Source organism: Protopterus annectens, chromosome 3.part1, assembly GCF_019279795.1.
Source record: "Protopterus annectens isolate FY-2018-M chromosome 3.part1, PAN1.0, whole genome shotgun sequence".
In the NCBI taxonomy this organism is placed as follows: Eukaryota; Metazoa; Chordata; order Ceratodontiformes; family Protopteridae; genus Protopterus; species Protopterus annectens.
The window spans coordinates 948083279-948094564 of record NC_056732.1 but is presented as its reverse complement, the minus strand read 5'-3'; positions in this window follow the sequence as shown (position 1 = coordinate 948094564).

The window sequence follows — 11286 nt, the reverse complement described above, 5'->3', positions numbered from 1 at the left end:
ATTTTATGCAGGTTTATTCGGGTATGCATTTCCGGTTTCCCATCCAGTTGTCCAAGTTGCACTTGAATTGGATTAGGGAGGAACTCTGCTTCACATGGATGGGGAGCCTGTTCCATAGATGGGGTAGTCTCTGGGATACATACCTATCTCTCCACCAGGTCCTATTTATATCACAAGCAAGGTTTAAGTCTTTATAAGGGGTAATTCTGGTACTGTTTGTTTTGTGGATATGCAGAAGGTCTATCAGAGTGGGGTCTGACAATTCCCTGTATACCAGGCATAGATCTCCCCTCAAAAGCCTGTAGGAGACAGAATATAGAGATAGGGCATTGGGGCAATCTGCACAGGACATATTATATATGACCTGTATTCTTTTAGTGAGGAACATCTGTGGATGTTCCAGTTGTTGGATATGCCTGGTTAGGTACATACCAATGGGGGTATTGTACTCAATGACAGGTCTGATGAATGCCAAATACAGTGGAGCAATGACTTCCTTGGACTTTGATGCCATACCTTTGTTTATAAGTTGTGCAACATAAAACGATTTCCTCACCAATGTAGACATGTGATGATCAAAGGCTAGATTACTATCTATGTGTGTCCCTAAGTCCCTGACTACTGGGTCAACTCTAAGGTGTGTGTTGTCAACATGATAGTTACCAGGGATGGATGACTTCCCAAAGGATACCATTATGCATTTCTTGGCATTTAGTTTTAGTCCATGACTCTGACATCAGTTGTTTGTCTATGTCAGCCTCCCCTGGAGAACATTTGTGTCAGTGTGAGACTCAATGACAGCTCTTAATTTGCAATCATCTGCAAATTTAGTCAGCCAGAGATCACTGACATTGGCCTTGACTTTTGAGAAGTAAATGCCAAAAAGGAGTGGTCCAAGGACTGATCCCTGAGGGACTCCACTTGTGACTGGCCTTTTTGTAGAGGTGGACTCCCCAATTCTATTTTCCTGGGTCCTGCCTGTGAGCCAGTTGGCTATCCATTGGGTGACATACGGATTTGTACCTAACCTCTTGAGTTTGTCAACAATGCCCGAGTGGGGCATTGTGTCAAATGCCTTGACCAGGTCAAGGTAGGCAGTGTGAACAATTTTGTCCTTATCCATTGCTTTGGTGACCTTCTCAAAGGCGTCCAACAGGTTGACTAGGCATGATCTGCCCTTGATGAAACCAAACTGGGTTGGGTCCAGTGCCTAGAGGTTTACTATATCTCTATTGATCATCTCCATGATAATTTTTTCCATGGCTTTACATATAAGACTAGTGAGACTTATGGGTCTGTAGTTTCCAGGGTCTGTAGATGGCCCACCTTTGTGCAGAGGGATGACTGCTGCCTTTCTCCATTCATGAGTCATGAAGCCTGTTTGGAGGCTACAGTTAAATAGTAATTCCAGAGACCCTGATAGGTCATGTTTCATGCTATTTAGAAGGCATTCTGGGATATTGTCTGGGCCCACTGATGCAGTGTTCTTGGGCTTAGAGAGAGCATTAAGGACCTGTTCTCTAGTGATTGTAGGGGGAGTTATAGTTGATATTTCCTGAGGGAAGGTTAAGGGGGAGAGAGGAGTAATGTTGGAGCTGAATTTAGCAGCCAGGAGGTTTGCTATATCTTTTGGCTCAGTATAGGTGGCTCCATTTACACTGAGCTCTGCACAGAATTGTGTATTGTCTTTGAGATTGCTGACATAGCTAAAGAATGCTTTGTGGTTGTCCTTGGCCTGGGAGGCCAAACGTCTTCAAATTTGGCTTTGGTAGATTTTATTTGTCCTCTGAGTCATTTGTTTAGTTTCATGAGAGTGCTTTTATCCTGCTGGGTGCTGTACCTCCTAATTTTTGCCATGATTTTCTTCCTCCTGTTATACATCCGATTAACTTTGTGATTCCACCAGGGTGGCTTGTTTTTTGAGTTAGCCCTGTACTTCTTCCTGGTGGGTACAGCTACCTCTATGCAGCTATTAATATGCTTGTACAGGGTTTCTGTGAACAGTTCTGCATAGGCAGAAGTGTTTTCAGGGTTTATAGGGGCTTGAAATTTTGCTAGGTTCTCACTTAATGGCAGGAGATTAGCCTTAGAATAGTTCCTGAATATTCTTGGTTTAGCTGGGGGTCCAGGTTTTATTTTTATTTTAAGTTTATTTTTATTTCAAAGGAGACCGTTTTGTGGTCTGACCTTACCAGGGAAGGCATTACAGTGGGGGTGTGCAGCACTCTCCCATATTAGTGAGGACCAGATCCAGTGTGGTTGCACCCCTGCTTGGCGCATTGACTATTCAGTCCAGGGAGTTTGTGTTTACAAAATCCAGGAATCTCCCTGCATGTACGTTTGATGTTGTATAGGATTCACAGTTAATAGTGGGGTAATTAAAGTCACCCATGAATATGGTATTGGGTTAGATGGTTAGTGTTTCTAATAAGTTTAAATATGTTGTATGGGTTTCCTGGATCATAGAGGGGGACCTATAGCTTGCAAGGAAGTGGTATTGGATTTTACCTATGGTAATTTGAACATGCATTGTTCTGTTTGACCAGCCTTGTAGTATATTTATTTTTGATGTAAATTGAGACACCTCCACTTTTAGTACCTGCCTGTGAAGTAGCTGGTCTAAATGTGTGAAAGGCATTATAACCCTGCACTATTGGTGTGCTGTCCATGGCTTTAAACCATGTCTCACCGCACAGACATCAGTATTCTCTAGGGTAAATCCATGGCTTTAAACCATGTCTGACCGCACAGACATCAGTATTCTCTAGGGTAAATCCATGGCTTTAAACCATGTCTCACTGCACAGACATCAGTATTCTCTAGGGTAAAGAGAACTTTCAGGGAGTGCAGTTTGTTGTTTAGGCTCCTAGCATTGAGCAATAATACCTTTACATTTTCTTGGTTCGTTCCTGACCCTTGAAATTATAGATATCTGCATATTTACCAAAACATGGGTTCAGTGTAGTGATAACATCCCAGCAATGTTGGAGTTCAGTCCCTAACACTCTTTCAGCCCCACTGCCATAAATGATTGTGTTGTTGGAGGGGATATGTCTGCAGTCCTAAGAAATTGCATCTCATCTGGACTCAAGACTCAATGACCTTGAGCTTCTCCAAATCTTAGCTATTGTTGATAAAATGATCTACCATATCATAGCCAACTACTGTATCCCCCCATGTCATCCACAACCCACAAGGCATATGTAAACAATCCTGAGTCCCTCTGCATTGACCTTAACAATATTCTCATGGGGGATTTCAGTTATTCTCATAGTGACTGGGAAGTACAGACTACCACAAATAAGTTTGTACAACACTTCCTAGATTTCAAAAAAATGCTAGCCCTTTAGATCAGCTGGTTCATGTCCCAACTAGGGGTTCAAAAATATTGGATCTAGTTTTCACAGATATAAACTCAGTATATTCTACACCTGTAGTTGTCACATCATTCGTCAAAAACAACCACCATTCTGTAATATTCAATATGATGGTAAAACCTGATTTACCATCAAACCCATCTGTCTTTAGAGACTATTCTATTTGTTATAGCTAGCTGATGACCTGATGAAATGTAGACATCCGCCTCCCTTCAGTGATCCCATTTCACATACTACTACATTTGTGGAAAGCTTCTATGGTCACCTAAAGCATGTATTGAGGCATCAGTCCTGATCAGACATAAATACCATGCCAAGTTCAGGAATAATCTTTTGTAGTGGAACCCCAATATAAACATACTATACAATAAGAGGAAGAGATTTATTGTCTGTAAAAAATAAACATAATGCCCAATGTCTAAAGATGAACTTAGAAAAATTAACAAAGAACTTAGAAGCAAAATCAAATCAGCCAAAGGTAAGAATAAACTGAAAATTGCCTCCTATTTTATAGACAGCTACAAAGCCTTTTTTCAACTATTACAGAAATCCCAGAAGCAATATCAAACAATCCACTGAGCTAATAGATAAAAACACATACTCATCCCCAGCAGACATAACCAACATATTACAGAACAACTTTAGCTCAAACTTTATTCCCTTATCTCCTCCTAAATTTCCATATATAGTCTTATGCCCACACCCCTGGTTACTATGGAGCAGGTACTGAGGTCTCCGCAAGGCCAAAAACACTAGCTTCATGGGTCCAAACAATGTCCCAGGCTGCCTTCTTGTCAGCACCAAGCACAGCTTTACAGAATCTCTACTGAACCTATTCAATTTCAGTCTCTTCAAAGGATTCATAATAGAGGTGGGGAGAACTTATAAATCATCTGATTTCATAAAGGGTTGCACTACTAACTCTGGAGGACATAAGTAATATGTCCTATGCAGACCGCCTCAAGGCCCTATCCCTATAATCTGTCTCCTACAGGCTTTTGAGGGGAGATCTATGCCTGTCAGTCCTCACTCTGACAGAATTCTGGCATATCCACAAAACAAACAGCATCAGGATTACCTGTTCTAAAGACTTAAACCTTGCTTGTGTTATAAATAGGACCTGCAGTAGAGAAAGCTATGTATCCCAGAGACAACCCCATCTATGGAACCCCATCGATGTGAAGCAGAGTTCCTCCCTAACCCAATTCAAGTGCAACTTAGACAATTGGATGGGAGACTGGAAATTCATCTCTGGTTTAGCACCTATGTCTCTAATTGACACACGTAACCTGTAAATGGTTCATCTCCCAGCCCATGCCTACACTTATCAAGGGTATCAGAACTTGTCAGAGATTTGGGATGCATGGCTAAGCTTAAAAAGGCCCTTGTGGTTGTTAGCCTAGTAGACACCTATGAACCTATGGAAACTATGGGCCTAGTTAGCTTCATCAGCTTTATCTGTAAAGTAGTGGAGTGTGTTACTGTGGAGCTTATCAACAAGCAGTCTACAATCCCTTGACCCCAACCAGTTTGAGTTCATTAAGGCAGCTCCTACTTCCTAAACCTGGTAGACTTCTTTGGGTAAGTCACTGGTGCACTGAATGCAGACAATTTAGTTCACACTACCTACCTGGATCCGACCAAGGCCTTTGATACTATGCCACATTCTGGCATTACCGACAAGCTAACCAAACTGAATGTAAACCCCTATGTTACCCATTGGATAGCAAACAGGCCTATTAATGAACCCTGCACTATCATTGTTGGGGGCATGCTGTTATCAAAAAGAGTCATTATTAATAGTGTCCCTCAAGAACAGGCTGATGTTAAGGGCCTATGGCTGACCATATTACCACATACATGATACCTGTTTGAAAAGTGACACTGTGATTATGGACCTGGGCACTTTTATTGACAGTGAACTTTCTTTTAATCACCATGTCGCCACAGTAATTAGAAAATCCTTTTATCTAGCCATACTGATCACCAGGCGTATATCTCTAGGTCAGAGTAAGTTATCATCCCTCTGTACTCTTCTATCATCAGACTCATAATAGAATCAAATGCCCCTCTCATTATGTTCTACTCAAAACAAATGACTCACCTCAAAAAACTGCAGTGTTTTCTCACTAACAGAATTAAGGATATGTCTTCCTTGTGCAACACAGACTGCCTTAAAGCAATTTCTCTTTACTTTGTTTACAATTGACTCTTGGGGGGTGTCTCCTGCCTAGCATACAAAGCCTCAAATGCTCCAGTCCTATGTGATCTCCTACACACCCTAAAAACAAATAAAACCCAGAAGCATCCACGCAAAAGAACTAAATTTCTACTGCAGCATAAACAGGACCAGCTGGTGAGATATCTCTCTAAAAAATCCCTCTTTTATGGAATAAACTTCCTTTGGATATAAAACAAACTAGATCCATGACCCTCTTTTAGCGCAACCTGGATGAATGAATGGGAAACTATAAATTTACCCTAGGTTTAACCCTTCAAACTCTCATTGAAAGGCAATAAAATTAGGTAGTAGCTATTCATGTCATTGTGTGCTGATAGAATAAGACCTTATGGATAGGCTACAAATTATCGACATGATCAATAGTGTTCTGTAAACCTATGAACTTGTTAACCTAAACTATCTACTTGGAGAGATTTGATACAATAAGTATATAAAGCACAGATTAATTCAGCCTTATAAATGTACAGTAGGTGTAATGAAGAGACAGAAGTCTTATGGAAGTAACAGAGGAAGGAACATTAGTAGCAGGGGTCAGAACAGGGAGCGAAAAGAGTGCTGAGTGCTGAAGATGGAGTGATCTGAGGAGGTTTAAGAAAAGAGGGTGAGGATAAAAACTTGCGAAGTTAGAGAGTGTGCAACAGTCATATCTGTATGTACAGGACTTAAAGAAGAGCTAATGTATAATATGCAATGGGAGCAAGCACTAGTCATTTCAAAATATGCAGCAGAAAAATGGGAGACTTGGTGGCGCTGTACATGAACCGCCATTGTCAGGAAAGGATAGTGACAATCCATAGCGTGAGAAAAGGCTATAACATCAGCACTGTAAGGTCATCATAGTGACCACACACTCAAAACTGCAAAGCAATATCATAGGATCATAGGAAATTAGTAGGCTATTGGCTCTGAGGCCCTTACAAGCCTAGCCAAGAATTTAGCTCATGTTCTGAGAAGTCAGCACCTAATGCCACTATCCAGCAGGGACAAAGGTGGAATCTGTTTTCCATCCAGTTATCCAGGTTGTACTTTAAAAGGGTTAATTAGATACTCTGCTTGATGTGGAGAGGAAGTCTATTCCACAGAAGGGGTAGTCTCTGGGACAGAAATCTGTTCTCTCAACAAGTCATATTTTTGTCACAGACCAAGTTGAGGTCACACAGGCAGGTTACTCAAGTGGAGCTTGACTTGCAGATATGCAGCAGTCCCAGCAAGGCAGGGTCTGAGATTGCTTTGTATGCCAGACAGAGGTCACCTCAGAGGACTCTGCATGAGACTGAGTAGAGGGACAGAGCTTTTAGCCTGTCTGTATAGGGTAGATGTTTGCAGTCCTGGATTCTCCTGGTGAGGAACCTCTGTGGTCTCTCCAACTGCTGCATATGCTTTGTGAGGTACATTCCAAAAGGGACATTGTACTCAATAATGGGTCTTATAAAGGAAGGAATACAGGGATGTTATGACCTCCTTGTCCCTGGATGAGATGCCCTTGCTAATGAGGTGGGCCATGTAGAAAGCTTTCTGTTCAATGGAGGCAAGATGGTGGTCAAAAGTCAGTTTGCTATCAACCTGGGTGCCCACATCCCTGATTGCATGCTTAGTACCTTGTTACTGATGTGTTAATTTGTGGGGACGTCACTCCAAAGGGAATGATGATACATTTTTTTGGCATTCTGATTGAGGCCATGTTTCATTTGTTTGGGTAAGACCCTCTTGGAGGATGCCCACATCACAAAGGGAATTGATGACAGTGCCCAGTTTGCAGTCATCTGCAAACTTGGTCAGCCATAGCCCATTGGTTTAGGCCTGCACCCCAGAAAAGTATATCCCAAACACTAGAAGCCCCAAGACTGATCCCTGGGGTGCACCACTCGTTATGAGTTCACTGCTTGAGGTGACTTCCCCTATTTTGACTAGGTGGGTTCTGTCAGCGAGCCAATTTGCTACCCATTTGATAACATACAGATTGATGCCTAGTTGAGAGAGTTTATCAATCATACCCGAGTGGGAGATAGTGTTGAAGGCTTTGCCCAGGTCAAGGTAGGAGGTGTGCACCATCTTTCCCTTGTCCATGTCTTTGGTGACTGCTTCAAAGAAGTCGACCAAATTTAACAGGCATGACCTCCCCTTGACGAAACCCAAACTGTGTGGGATCAAGTGTTTGGAGGGTGCCAATGTCCTTGATAATAAGGTCCATGATAATCCATTCCATGGCCTTGCAGTTCAGGCTAGTTAGGCTCATGGGTGTATAATTTCCTGGATTGGTGGACGTTCCACCTTTGTGCAAAGGTATGACAGTGGCTGTCCTCCACTTAGCTGGGATGAATCCGGTACTCGGGCTTTGGTTGACTAGGGTGCCTAATGGTGCTCCAAGTTCCTGCCTGAGTTCATGTAGGATGCAGCCTGAGATGTTATTGGGTCCCATGGAAGCTGTATTTTTTGCCTTTTAGAGGGCAGTGATGACCTGCTACCTAGAGATAAGGGGAGGGGGGCAGGTGCTGGGGATGTCCTGATTTACTGATGGGGGACAGAGGGGTGACATTTTCACTACTCCTGTGTGCCAGTAGGTTGGCTATATCTACAACATTGGTGTATGTGCTATCCTTGACCACCAGTTCTGAGGAGATCTGAGTGCTTCCTTTGAGATTACAGGCATATGGGGAGAAGGCCTTGTTTTTAGTAGATGTGACCAGTTTGGACTTGAAATGTGTTTTGGAAGATTTCACTAGTGCTCTTATTTGCTTGTTCAGGCTAAGGAGAGATTGCTTCCAATTAGACACCTGCTCCTTCTTGGTCCTGGACAGCAATTTTGTTCCTTTTATTATAGAGTTCATTTATTGCAGATGTCCAGCAGACAAGTTTACTCTTCCTTGAGGAGGATGATTTTGTCCTGTCAGGTATTCCTAATTTCATGCAGCTATATAAATGCTCGTATAGTACTTTGGTGTAGGTTTGGACATACTGTATGTGCCAGTTGTCATGGAGGGGTGGGGGCTGTGAAACTGTTCATACCTTCCCTTAGGAGGTTGTAATCAGCTTTGGAGAAGTTTTTTGTTTGACCCTAGCTAGAGGGTGGTTGGAGAGGTGGTGACTTCGAAAATGACATCTTTACGGTTGGATCTTACCAGGGAGGATGACATAGTAGGGATGCTGCAGTGGATAATCATGTTGGTTAATATCAAGTCCAGGATATTATCACCTCTTGTGGGGGTGTCAACTAGCTAGCCCAAGGCATTTGCACTGACAAAATCAAAGAATCTCTGGGCATTTGTGTTGTGGCATGTTTAGTTCTTCTATGGTTGGATGGTTAAAGTTGCCCAGGATCAGGGTAAATGGTTGAATCTTAATAGATTCAAAGAGGTCCAGATAGGTAGAGTGGTCATCTTGGGTCACAGTTGGGGGCCTGTAGCTAGCTATGATTTGAATAGGGGTCTTGTCAACAGTTAACTGCACATGGAGTGTCTCCTGTGTGTCATACTGTTTGACCAGCCTGGAGGTATGTATGTCTTTAATATATATTGCAACTCCACCTCCTTTTGCTTTGCTGCCCATGGTTCAGGGTCTGAATGTAAGATAGAATGAGTAACCTGGTATGGCTGGGGTGCTCTCTGCAGCTTTGAACCAGGTTTCTCTGACTGCACAAATATCAGCATCTTCCAGAGTTAAGAATGCTTGCAATGAGTGCAGTTTCATCATGACCTTTAATTTGCGTTTTGAAGAAATTTTCATGTTGGTAGTTTTGACCTCCTGGCATTGCCTAAAAAAGCCACTATGGAGAAGGCAGGAGCCTTTGCTAGAAGTCTGAAGCCCAAGGAAGACATATGCAGGCCATCTCTGGCAAAGCATTGTGGTCTGTCGGTCATGTTTTCTCAGGCTGTCAGGTATTGGATCCTTTGGGAATGACACCTGAAACTAAGCCAATTGTTAAAGTTGATAATTTTCTGTTTGTATTGCGGCATCATTCTGGATGACGGTAGAATGATGCTTAAGGCTAGGAACACACCTACCTGGGACACATATTCAGTGAGCTTTATCATGTCTGTCTTCATATAGTCGAGGAAGGTATGTCTCAAGTCATTCACGCCAACATGGACTATGTCAGTCATAACAGTACCTGTTATTGAGAGACTTGAGTGCATGGGTGATATGGTGGATTCTGGCACCTGACAAACAGCTAACCCTGACTTTCTCCCTATCCAACCTGATGAGGGGCACATCTGTCTGTCTCACAATGGAGTCTCCTATGACTAATATGTTGGGTTTATGTTTGGACCTTAGTGGCTGTGAGACTCAGGTGTGTGGACTATGTGTGGTGTGTGGTATGATGGGCAGTGGAGTTCATGTGCGTTTTTGCCTTGGAGGTCTCTTTTGTTTTGGTATGTTTTTGTTGAGGACTTCTGCATATGTGGGTGTGTGATGTGTAGGTGTGGGTGGTGTTTGAAGTGTGGTGTTTGTGTTGACAACCTTCTCAGTGCCAGATATACTGGCTTGTGAGGGAGAGAGCATAGACTCAAGGTTCTTAATGTAATTGCATCTCTCACAAATTGTGATCCTAGGTGGTAGTAGTAGAGAGTTGTCCATGTACATGAGGCAGTTGCTACACTGTCTCAGGATGCCCATATCAACCAGACTGGTAGGAGAAACCATAGGAAATTTTCCATCCATATTTGTCAGAATCTGAGGGAGACATGCCAGAGAGAGCTAAGCAGGTAAAGGGTGAAGGTCTAAGAGGAGTTCTACTAGGTGATCACACAAGTGCTACTAAGGGAAAATTTGTAGCTGGAATACCTCACAATGGGTTAAAAACAGTGCAGCTGCAGTGTGTGTGAAGTGCAAACAAGCCCAAACCAGCTCAAATGTGGGGTTTAAATACCACAAAAAATAGAAGATTTTTAGTAACACAGAAATCTAGCCAATCCTGCTAGCCTCTGCTTTCATTACCAATCAGCCTGTGCCAGACAAGGTCCAGGCAGCCCTGCTAGTCTCACTAGCAGAGAAGATAGGCCCCTACCAACATAAGATGGCTGCCAGAAACACAGAAGGCAAACACAAGATGTCTGCCAGAAACACAGAAGGCAAAAACAAACAGCTGTTGATGCAGCAAGTCTGTATTCAGACTATACTACTCAATTTATGGGTTAAGAACACTGTAAAACTCACAAAAAAGCACAGATTAAAAACTTAAACAAAAACAGAACTCACATACAGTTAAACAGTAATGAAATGCAGTTAAATAATAATGAATTGCAGTAAATTGCAATGAAATGCAGTTAAACAGTGATGAAATGCGGTTAATCAGTAAATTGCTTTAAAACAGTACAAATGTGATAAATTCGCTTACAATCACAACAGTAAAAAACAGCTCAAATAAAGCAGCAATTCAGTAGAATACTGTCATCACTTTAATCAGGCTACTGACAAGCAGTAACAAATGCAGCAAACTAAATGCAGTCGAACACCTAAGCACAGCAAAATGAAGTAGAAAGAGGCATATTTTTTTTCTTTAGCAGAAAGTGAGGAGACAGAAGATAATTCAAGGTTAAGAAGCTAAAGGGGAGGGCCTTCACAACTTCTCACTGTACTCCATAGAATGAGCTGATGCAATGGGACAGGGAGGAGTGTCCAATATCAAATTTATAGTAGAGGCGGGCAACTCAAAAGCCACCAAGCTTT